The sequence below is a fragment of the Lontra canadensis genome, unplaced genomic scaffold (assembly GCF_010015895.1).
Source record: "Lontra canadensis isolate GAN:19392208 unplaced genomic scaffold, GSC_riverotter_1.0 scaffold62, whole genome shotgun sequence".
Taxonomy (NCBI): Eukaryota; Metazoa; Chordata; class Mammalia; order Carnivora; family Mustelidae; genus Lontra; species Lontra canadensis.
In genome coordinates, this window is record NW_022631056.1 from 80,711 (window position 1) to 90,343 (window position 9,633).

The following is a 9,633-nucleotide window of genomic DNA, read 5'->3' on the forward strand; positions in this document are numbered from 1 at the left end:
ACAAAGGTCACATCTGCTGCCCTCTGAGTACCCAGGGAGGCCCACAGAAGTTATCAGCAGCCCCTGGACTGAGCAGGGCTGCAAACTATCTCTCATGCAGACAAAAAGGGAGCCAAAAGCTTTTTTCTTACGCGTGTTTCACAGTATGGCAAAAACCATGAATCAGGATAAGGGAGGAAAATTGAACCAGGTGCCAGGAAGAAGAGATTCTACTATGTCTTTGTATATTATTATTCTCACTTTGCTTTCCTTTATATCATACTTTTTGATTTTCCTCCGAACTCCTCAGCAGATACTACTCTCATGTTGATGCTTCCTTCCATATGTTACATCTGAGTGTTGGAAATTCTGTGCTTTCTACACTTTTCCTTTCTCTCCTTAGTGATTAATATATTCCTATGCCTTTAAATGCTGTATGAATACTGAATATTCACATAATTATATATGGACAATTTACAGCTATCTCAAATTTGGCACTCTCAAACTACACTCTTAATCCAACCCCCAAACTGATCCTAAACAGAGACTGGGTGGGGATCCTTTCTGGAGGCAGTATTCTGCAGTGTGCTCCTATGTGATTCCAAGGTGATGGCCAGGGTCTGGTAGTACACCTTCTGGCGAATTGGGCGTTGGTACTGTTACTCCAGGCTGCTGTCAATGCTGATGAATCTGCCCAGCAGCTGCCACTGCTAAACTAAGGGCCGCTGGTTGTGGAACACTGCCACCTGAGCACCAGACCCCCAACGCAGGTACTCCTGGTCTGGCCTGGCCCTCCTCACCTCTATGTGGATTTTTTTTTTCAATAAATATACATTAGTACTGTAAACTTATTTTCTCTTTTTTATTATTTTCATAATATTTTTTTCTCTAGCTTGTTTATTGCAGGGACACAGTGTATAGTACATATAACATACAAAATGTTATTCAACTGTTTATGTTATTGGTAAGGTCTGGTCAACAGTAGACTATTAGTAAGTTTTTGGGGAGTTAAAAGTTATATGGATTTTCAGCTCTGTAAGGGACTGTGCTCTTCCCCCCACCCATGTTGTTCAAGGGCCAACTGTATTTGTTGCTTCTGAAGACATATTGTAACCTTGAAGAAAACAGAATAACATGGTGAAGGTGGCAGAAAAGAAATATGGACTATATACCTTGTTCTTTGATGGTAGCAATGAAATACTAAATTAACCAAATCTGGAGCTGTATTATCTCAGAACCTGCCTGAAAGGGAAAAATAAGTGTTTCTGAGAATGCCACTCAGAGGGGTTTTCTGTTGTAACCAAGTAATTTCAACTGACCCTGACTAATAAGACCTATAATGGAAAGTAAAAAATGGGACACTATGGTGACATTAGAACTAAAAAAAGAAGACCAGTGGAACATGAATAGAAACCAGAGTAACTATAATACCTAAGAATGAAAAAGGCTGTTATCAATGAAAAGTAATGCATTTATTTTCTACCATGATTTTTTGTTAATGATGTAAATTCCAGAAAAGGAATATTTGATCACCTTAGCTCTTGCTATGTGTCATTTTTTGGTTACAGGAATAAAAACCATCTGATTAACAGTCTATTCTATCTAATAGAACATACATTTTTTAAGAAAGAAAATATTATTAAAGATGGTAGGATAATGTACAACAAAATTAAATGATTTAATTTTTTATGGGAAGTTCTTCTACTGTGTGAAAAACTGCTAAGTGAGAACTATACTTCTGAATCACCAGCTCTAGTCCATATCCTTATGGAGCTTATAGTCATGAAGTAAATAATACATTTCAATAAGTATAATAAATTCATGAATACAGTAAAGACAGACAATAATGATGGTTCTTGAATGGTCACAATTTAAAAGAGACTTTCTTGACCTGGGTGGCTCAGTCTGTTAAACATCCAACTCTTGATCTCAGCTCAGTTCTTGACCTCAGGGTCATGGGTTCAAGCTCTGTGTTGGGCTCCGTGCTGGACATGGAGCCTATTAAAAAAAGAAAAAAAAAAAAAGATCAAATTAAAGTTTTAAAAAGGTGGTGGGGAGGGGACATTTCTATGACAGGCAGTATTTAACTGTGAAGGGTAAACATAGCATCCTTGTGAAGGCATGTGACAAGTGTTTGAGATAGAGGAAAGGGCACAGATAAAACGCCTGGGCCAGGAAAGAGCTCAGCGTGTTTTAGAAAATGAAAGGAAGAAAACCGGCTTAAGTGTAGAGGAACTAGGGAAGAGAGGAACAACATGTGTTTGGAAAGGTTTGAAGGGCCATGGTTAAACACAACTTCTAAAAGACTTTTATTTGAAGTCAATAGAAAGCTTTCACGGGATTAATTCAGCAGGATGACATAGTCCAATTAGTCAGTTTTTCATAATATCTGTGGACAGCACATGGAAAACAACTATCAGGGGGTAAGGAGTGAAATCAGGAAGATATGTAAAGATGCTATTTGATGATCTAACAGGAGGAGTGTGATGCCAATTTCGGAGTTTGAGGCAGGATCAGTTTGGAGGCTGGGTTAAGAGTGTAGTTTGAGAGTGCCAAATTTGAGATAGCTATAAATTGTCCATATATAATTATGTGAATATTCAGTATTTATAGAGCATTTAAAGGAATGGGAATATATTAATCACTAAGGAGAGAAAGGAAAAGTGTAGGAGGACAGGAAATTTCCCAACACTCAGATGTAACATATGGAAGGAAGCATCAACATGAGAGTGGTATCTGCCAAAGAGTTCAGAGGAAAATCAAAAAGTATGATATAAAGGAAAGCAAAGTGAGAATAGTAGTACCCAAAAGATATAGCAGAATCTCTTCTTCCTGGCACCTGGTTCAATTTTTCTCCCTTATCCTCATTCGTAGCTTTTGTCATGCTGTGGAAGATGGGTAAAGAAGAGAAACTTTTGGCTCCCATTTTTGTCATCTAAATGGCATGAAAATTTATAATGTTTACTATGGTTGTAGGACTTGACTTTGCAATTCTCTTTTGGAAAACAATGGTGATGTTTGGTAAATTTTTGTGCTTTAGTAATCTAGTCCAAAAGGCTGGACTGTCCTTCACCACAATATTCAGTAACTACAAACTGAAATTAAATATCAGGCATTTATTAAGTACTGAACTAAGCTGTGTGCAATTATACTGATAGAACAAAGGGGCAGAAGATAAACTTCAAGTCCAACTAAGCTGGTATCAGGGATACCAGCCAGGTAGGGAGGGGCAGAGGGAGAGAGAGAAAATCTCCCCCTGCTGCCCAAGGAAAATATGTTTGTTTTATTTCAAAACAGTAACTTCCTTCAATGGGAACAGTGGCCAAAATTCAATATTGTTACAAATATAAAGCATTAGAAGGTCAAAATATGTAATTCTGTCAAATTTTCTGAATTTCTTTTAAAGGTAGACTTTTTAAGTCATATGAAACATTTAGAAAAAAATATAAATCAACAACATGGGTCAAATAAGCCACAGTTCAAATTTAAGCTAAATGATGTTTGCTAATATTGAGAACTCTCCACATATTTTCAGTAACTTTAAAAGTAAATGTCTACTCTTCCTATCTCCACTTCTTTTTACTAGATTTAAATAAATCCAAATATTTACTCATGGTAGGAGATTCTAGAATTAACTATAGCTAAGTTTAACAGAAATACAGAAAACCAGAAAGATTTATAAGCACTCACAAGTGACCACTTATAGCAGTTCCTCGGAAGACCTCAATTAGAAAGGCTCTTTTCCATTTTCTTTTTTTAAGATTTAACTTATTTGAGAGAGAGAGATCACAGTAGGCAGAGAGTCAGGCAGAGAGAGGGGGAAGCAAGCTCCCTGCTGAGCAGAGAGCCCAATGCGGGGCTCGATCTCAGTACTATGAGATCATGACCTGAGCTGAAGACAGTGGCTTAACCTCTGAGCCACACAGGCACCCCTCTTTTCCACTTCCTAAGAGTACCTAAGGTTTGCTGCATAATGTAATTCAACAGAACAGCACTCTAATGATAAACAATTTATAGGAAATTCTTTCTTTCATCTATTCAATGTCTCATTATAAAACTACGATATTTGACCAATATTAAAAAATTGTAAACTCCATTAAATTATCATTTTCATTAACCATTAGCTTACCAAAAAGTGATCTTTGTGATGCTGTTAATTAACCTGGGGGAAAAAAAAGATGGTACATTCTGGCTTTCACTTGTTATAGATTTAATTCAATAATTTGATTTCTCACAATTTGTAAAACACATTTTCTTTCTCAGCAGTGGATAGCACTGAATGAAAAGAAGCTTTCATGGTATCTGACTTCCCTTTAAACAAAAGCATTATGGAATTTTCAGCAGTGATAACCTGGTTCTTACTCAAACTCCTACTGCAAGTAAATGTGAGAGAGAATCTAAGGTAAAGGTCCTATTCAAGGCAAAAAGTTTCCAATCCTAATTACTTCATTCCAAAGACCTGTGTTATACCTTTGGTTCCATCACTGAGGTGTAAATGATCACTGACAACTAGTGATGGTAACACAACCCTCACTGACATCATTATTAAATTTTACATATTATTTTATACCCAAATATATGCATATAAAACATTCACACAGATAAATTAGTGTTAAGAATTAAAAACTAACATCCACAAATGTCCTTTCTTCTGAAATCTGTGTAATTGTTTTCAAGGCTAGAAAGTTAAACATCCTGGCTATACATCATGTCGGGGCACCTGGGTGGCTCAGTGAGTTAGGCCTCTGCCTTCGGCTCGGGTCTTGATCTCGGGGTTCTGGGTTCGAGCCCCACATCGGGCTCTCTGCTCAGCGGCAAGCCTGCTTCCCCCTCTCTCTCTCTCTGCCTGCCTCTCTGCCTACTTGTGATCTCTCTCCGTCAAATAAATAAATAAAATTAAAAAAAAAAAAAGAACACATTGTGTCTCAATATAGGGGTTGTGGAAAACTTCAGAATTAACCTTCTAAAAAAACAAAACACAAACTTAGAGTGCTTTGTTATTGCTGCATCTAATTAGATTTAAAGGAGACCACTGAATACTAAATTCAGGTATTTACTAAATAGTGTTGATTTCTATCACCCAAGCAGCCTTCAGAAACCGACAGCTGGAATACGGATAGTTTTCTTAGTTCACTGTTTTTTTAGGAAGTTGAAACATTTTCAGTTAAAGCCTTCATTTGTCCTGTGGACTCCAACATATGAGGTTCAAACAACACTGTTTCTGAAGTGGTCTCTGATGCAGACTTTGGAACTCCTTTTTCAATTTCACCTTGATTATCCCTTTTGATATAGATAAGAAAATATCTTTTTCAGAGCCTCTGCTGGGAGGACAGCCAGGTCAGTAGCTTCCACTGGTTTGAGCTTTATATCCTGTTCTGACCTTTTAACTGACCTAAGTTCTACTAGGTTCCTATCTTTAAGGATCTCTAGCATATTCAGGTTTCTGCTCTTAACCAGAGTCTTTCCAGCACAGGTTCTTTTCACACCTCTTCCCTCTTTCATCCGGTCAATAGCAGATACTCTTTGGTGGAACCTTGATGCAGGGAGGGGAAGGGGGGGAACAGGGAAAGTGGTGGGACCAAGGGTGGTACTGCAATTAACAGATGTGACAGAATCTAAATCAATTGCAATGATATTTTGCTGTTTCTGCAGGGTCACAGTTTTGGCAATTTGAGTTGTTCTGAGAGAAACAAGTTCTTTCTCAAGGGCATAAATCTTCTGCAATGCTTCCTCATTTGCTAGGGCTATCTTCAGATGAGGCTCTTCTAGAGACAGGTTTGATAAGGAAAATCACCTGCTTGGCGGCTTCTCAAAGAAAGGAAGGTCATCCTGAAGGGGTTGCCTTGATCTGACCCTGTTGGCCGTCTTGTTAAACACTTTCCTTCTTCTTTGGCTACCTGTCCAACATCAGCAAAAGATACCACTACATCCTTTCCTGGATGATTGGGGTTCCATTCTGTTGTAGGGTTGGTAAGCTGAAACTGAACTCTTGGACACCACATTCAAGATAAATTAGTACCAGTTTTACTTAGGATACATCAAGATGAACCATATGGCCTCCCAAACCAAAGCACCAGTACCAATTGCATGCTTACTCTAACCTATTGAAAAACCATCCTAATTAGGTGTTTAATTCAGCCAAGCATTTAGATGAAAAAACTCTCCAAATTTGCATTTCAAGTACTTCAGGCATACATAGCAACAGTGGTCCAATAAGCACACTCACCCCATGGCAGTTGGGTACCTTCCTCCAGGAAGAGAGAGAATCTCTTTCCAGGCCCAGCATCACCCCAACCCGGGGCTTGATCTCAGGACCCTGAGATTGTGACCTGAGTCAAAATCAAGAGTCAGGTGCTTAACTGACTGAACAGGAGCCCCAGGAATAGTGTAATTTAAATGAGAATATTAACACAGTTCAAAATTCAATTAAGCACTATTTGCTTCATCGTGCAAGCATATTTCTCCTTCCAGTCTGAATTAATAATCATCTTGATTAATTTCCAAAGACAACTTTTCCCTTCTTTCCTCCTTTATCTCTATGAAGGTGTTAAAATTCTGTCCGTTTAATAGGAAACTGTATAAAAGTTGCCAAAGGTAGATTGGGTGGTAATTTTTTTCTATTGTTCCTATTTAAATTATTATATTTAGATAAATATGCTCCATTCATAATATGATTTGTGACAATGTAGCCACTCTACCTTAATAATCAAATAAGCTTTAAAAAAAAATAAAATAAGCTTTAAAACCACTTAATAATGACCATATACTTGGGACACTTGGGTGGCTCAGTGGGTTAAGCCTCTGCCTTCGGTTCGGGTCATGATCTCAGGGTCCTGGGATCGAGCCCCGCATCGGGCTCTTTGCTCAGCAGGGAGCCTGCTTCCCCCTCTCTCTCTGCCTGCCTCTCTGCTTACTTGTGATCTCTCTCTGTCAAATAAATAAATAAAATATTTAAAAAAAATAATGACCATATACTTAAGTTTAAAATCAACCAGAATGGGACATCTGGGTGCATCTGCCTGCAGCTCAGTTCATGATCTCAGGGTCCCAGTATCAATGCCTACCTGCTCAGCAGGGAGTCTGTTTCTTCCTCTCCCTCTGCCCCGCCCCCGACCCCACCCCCCGCCAATGCTCTCTCTCTCTCTCAGTAAATAAATAAAATCTTTAATAAATCAATCAAAATAATCAGGTCAAATGAATATTATTTTAGAAATCAGAGCAAAAGTGAGTTTCTATAGTTTCTGTAGCTAAGAAATACAATATACACAACAAAATGTGCCCTGAAAAATTTCCAACATTTTGTATTTAACTCCCATGTTCCTCTCTTTCAAAGGCACTGCACAATCATTCTGGCTTTTGTCATTTAGTTTTAAATGAGTGGAATCTCACAGCTTGGTTCATCACAATGCCCAATTAACAAGCCTGAAGAAATGTGAGTCCATGAAAACATGAATAGGCATTCTTAAAAGAGAATAATGTGGCTTGCTTTCCAAAGCCTCTCATCAAAATACTTGTTTCAAACCAGTATGTTTTGGGTAGTAAAGAGATGTTTCTCTTCCATCCTCAATTCTTTCTTCTACTTAGGAATGACTTTCACTGTGTTGTCTTAGAGAAGGAGCATTCTATCCCTGTGTTTTAAAATGAAAGAAACGTCAATCCATATGAGTAGGACAAAATTTATTAACAATTATAAAACACCATGGCCTCAAAGAGGATTAAAGGCATGATTAAGTTCTGAAAATAAAATTTTGGGATCTTTTTTTTTTTTCCTTAAGATTGAAAATCCCTCATATCTTTTCTTAATTTTGACTCATCACCATGAAGTAGGCAAAGAGATTGTAAAACATGAAATGAGACCTCAGCTCAGTCACTGACTAGCTATGTGAATGGAATCCAGTCACTTAGAATCCCAAGGTCTTAATTTATATTGGGAAAGTAAAAGGGTTTGGGCTTAATAGTTATCAAGGATACTTGATCCTTTAATTTTTTATATTTATTTCTATATTTCTACAGAATATATTTCAATATATGTATTTTTATATTTCTCTTTAACTTTCCTATATTGTTTTTCTCAGCATAAACAATTTCCAATAACATATTCTTATTAGCTCTTTTTGCCTCATTACAACCTACTAACACAAAATTACTTGACTCTGTAATTGTTCTGTATAGGCTTTATTATCAGTTTGAAAGCTATGTATAGTCCTATCAGTTTTGTATTTAATTATGGTCCTTGCTTCTTAATTTTTAAATCATTTAATTTAAAAATTTTTAAATTATTTCTTATTTAAATTTTGATTATATAAAATATTTACCTTTGTCTTTTACTAGGTTGAAATAAAGTGTTATTAACTGATAGAATTTCGGTGGAGGGTTACTTCCATTTTTAATCCTGCATGAGATTCCTTAATTTCTCTCACATACTTCCTTCTTTCCTTTTAGTACAGTATCTACAAAAAACTCTTCTACTTCCAGCTGAATTTCTTTTTGCTGAAAGACTGAACCCTTCCATTACAGCTATGTCTTGCCCCTCACATGTTCAAGTCCATTTCTTTAAAAACATGAAGTGCACCAATTCATTGTATTACAACATTGTTCTCAACATTTCGCACCTTGGTCATGTGCTCTATTCCTGGGGAGATTTCTGTGTCAAATCACCAGCCGCTTCTCCCTGCATTTGTTTCTTTATTTCTGTACGTCCATTTATCCATTGAACGTATTTGCTGCCAAACGTGTTTCTAGGAATTAGGAATACAGCAGTGAATAAAGTAGATGGAAATGTTTTTCTTTAAATAGGTACATACAGTTCGTGTATATTCAGGTATAAATGCATAGAAACCAAAAGTGTAACTAATAGACCTGACAATAGCATTTCTCCCATAAAAAAATAGTGGTCAAGTGGTTTTTGTTTTGTTTATTTTACTTGAATTCTTCTATACACATTATATTTTCTGTCCCATGCCCCGCATGGGGCTCCCTGCTCAGCGGGGACCCTGCTTCTCCCACTCCCTCTATTGTTTCCCATGCTTGTGCTCTCTGGTTCACTCTCTCTGCCAAATAAATAAATAAATAAAATCTTAAAAATATATATATTTTCTGTCCTATGTAATTGAAAAGAACAGAAAACAGATTAAATAAAGTTTAGCAAAAACATGCTTTAGGACAATAAAAGTAACACTTATACTATTACTCTAATGCATAGCTCTCATTCAGACATAGATATGATAAAAATTTTAATTTCATACATTGTGTTCTTATAAAATAAATCACTGTATTCTTTATATTTCCATTCTAGCTATTATAATGCTAAATTTGTTATAGTGATCTTTCATTTTGGTAATCTCAAATACTTCTTAGAAGTAAAAGTTTATTTTCCTCTTAAAGAAATATTAATTACCTTTCAAGATTCTTCTAGTAGTGCTGTTAAATTCACTTCACAGTTAAGAGACATAAAAAACAGATATTTAAGAAATTTACCCAGACACTCATAGAAGAGAATATGATACATATAACAGGGAAAATACAAATAGAACAGCTATAACTGTATTGTGGAGTCTGAGTAAATATCAGAATTTATTCAGAATCACTAAGCAGTAAAAGCACCTGTGTTAAGTGACTTTGCTCTGCTCCACTCTTGAGACAATGCTGTCTAAA

The 9,633-nt window shown here is 36.6% G+C and overlaps 1 pseudogene; it reads right to left on the reverse strand.

Moving 5' to 3' along the window:
* Positions 1 to 5,120: 5,120 nt before the first annotated feature.
* On the reverse strand, positions 5,121 to 6,125 carry LOC116879606 (annotated as a pseudogene).
* Between the last annotated feature and the right edge of the window lie 3,508 nt (positions 6,126 to 9,633).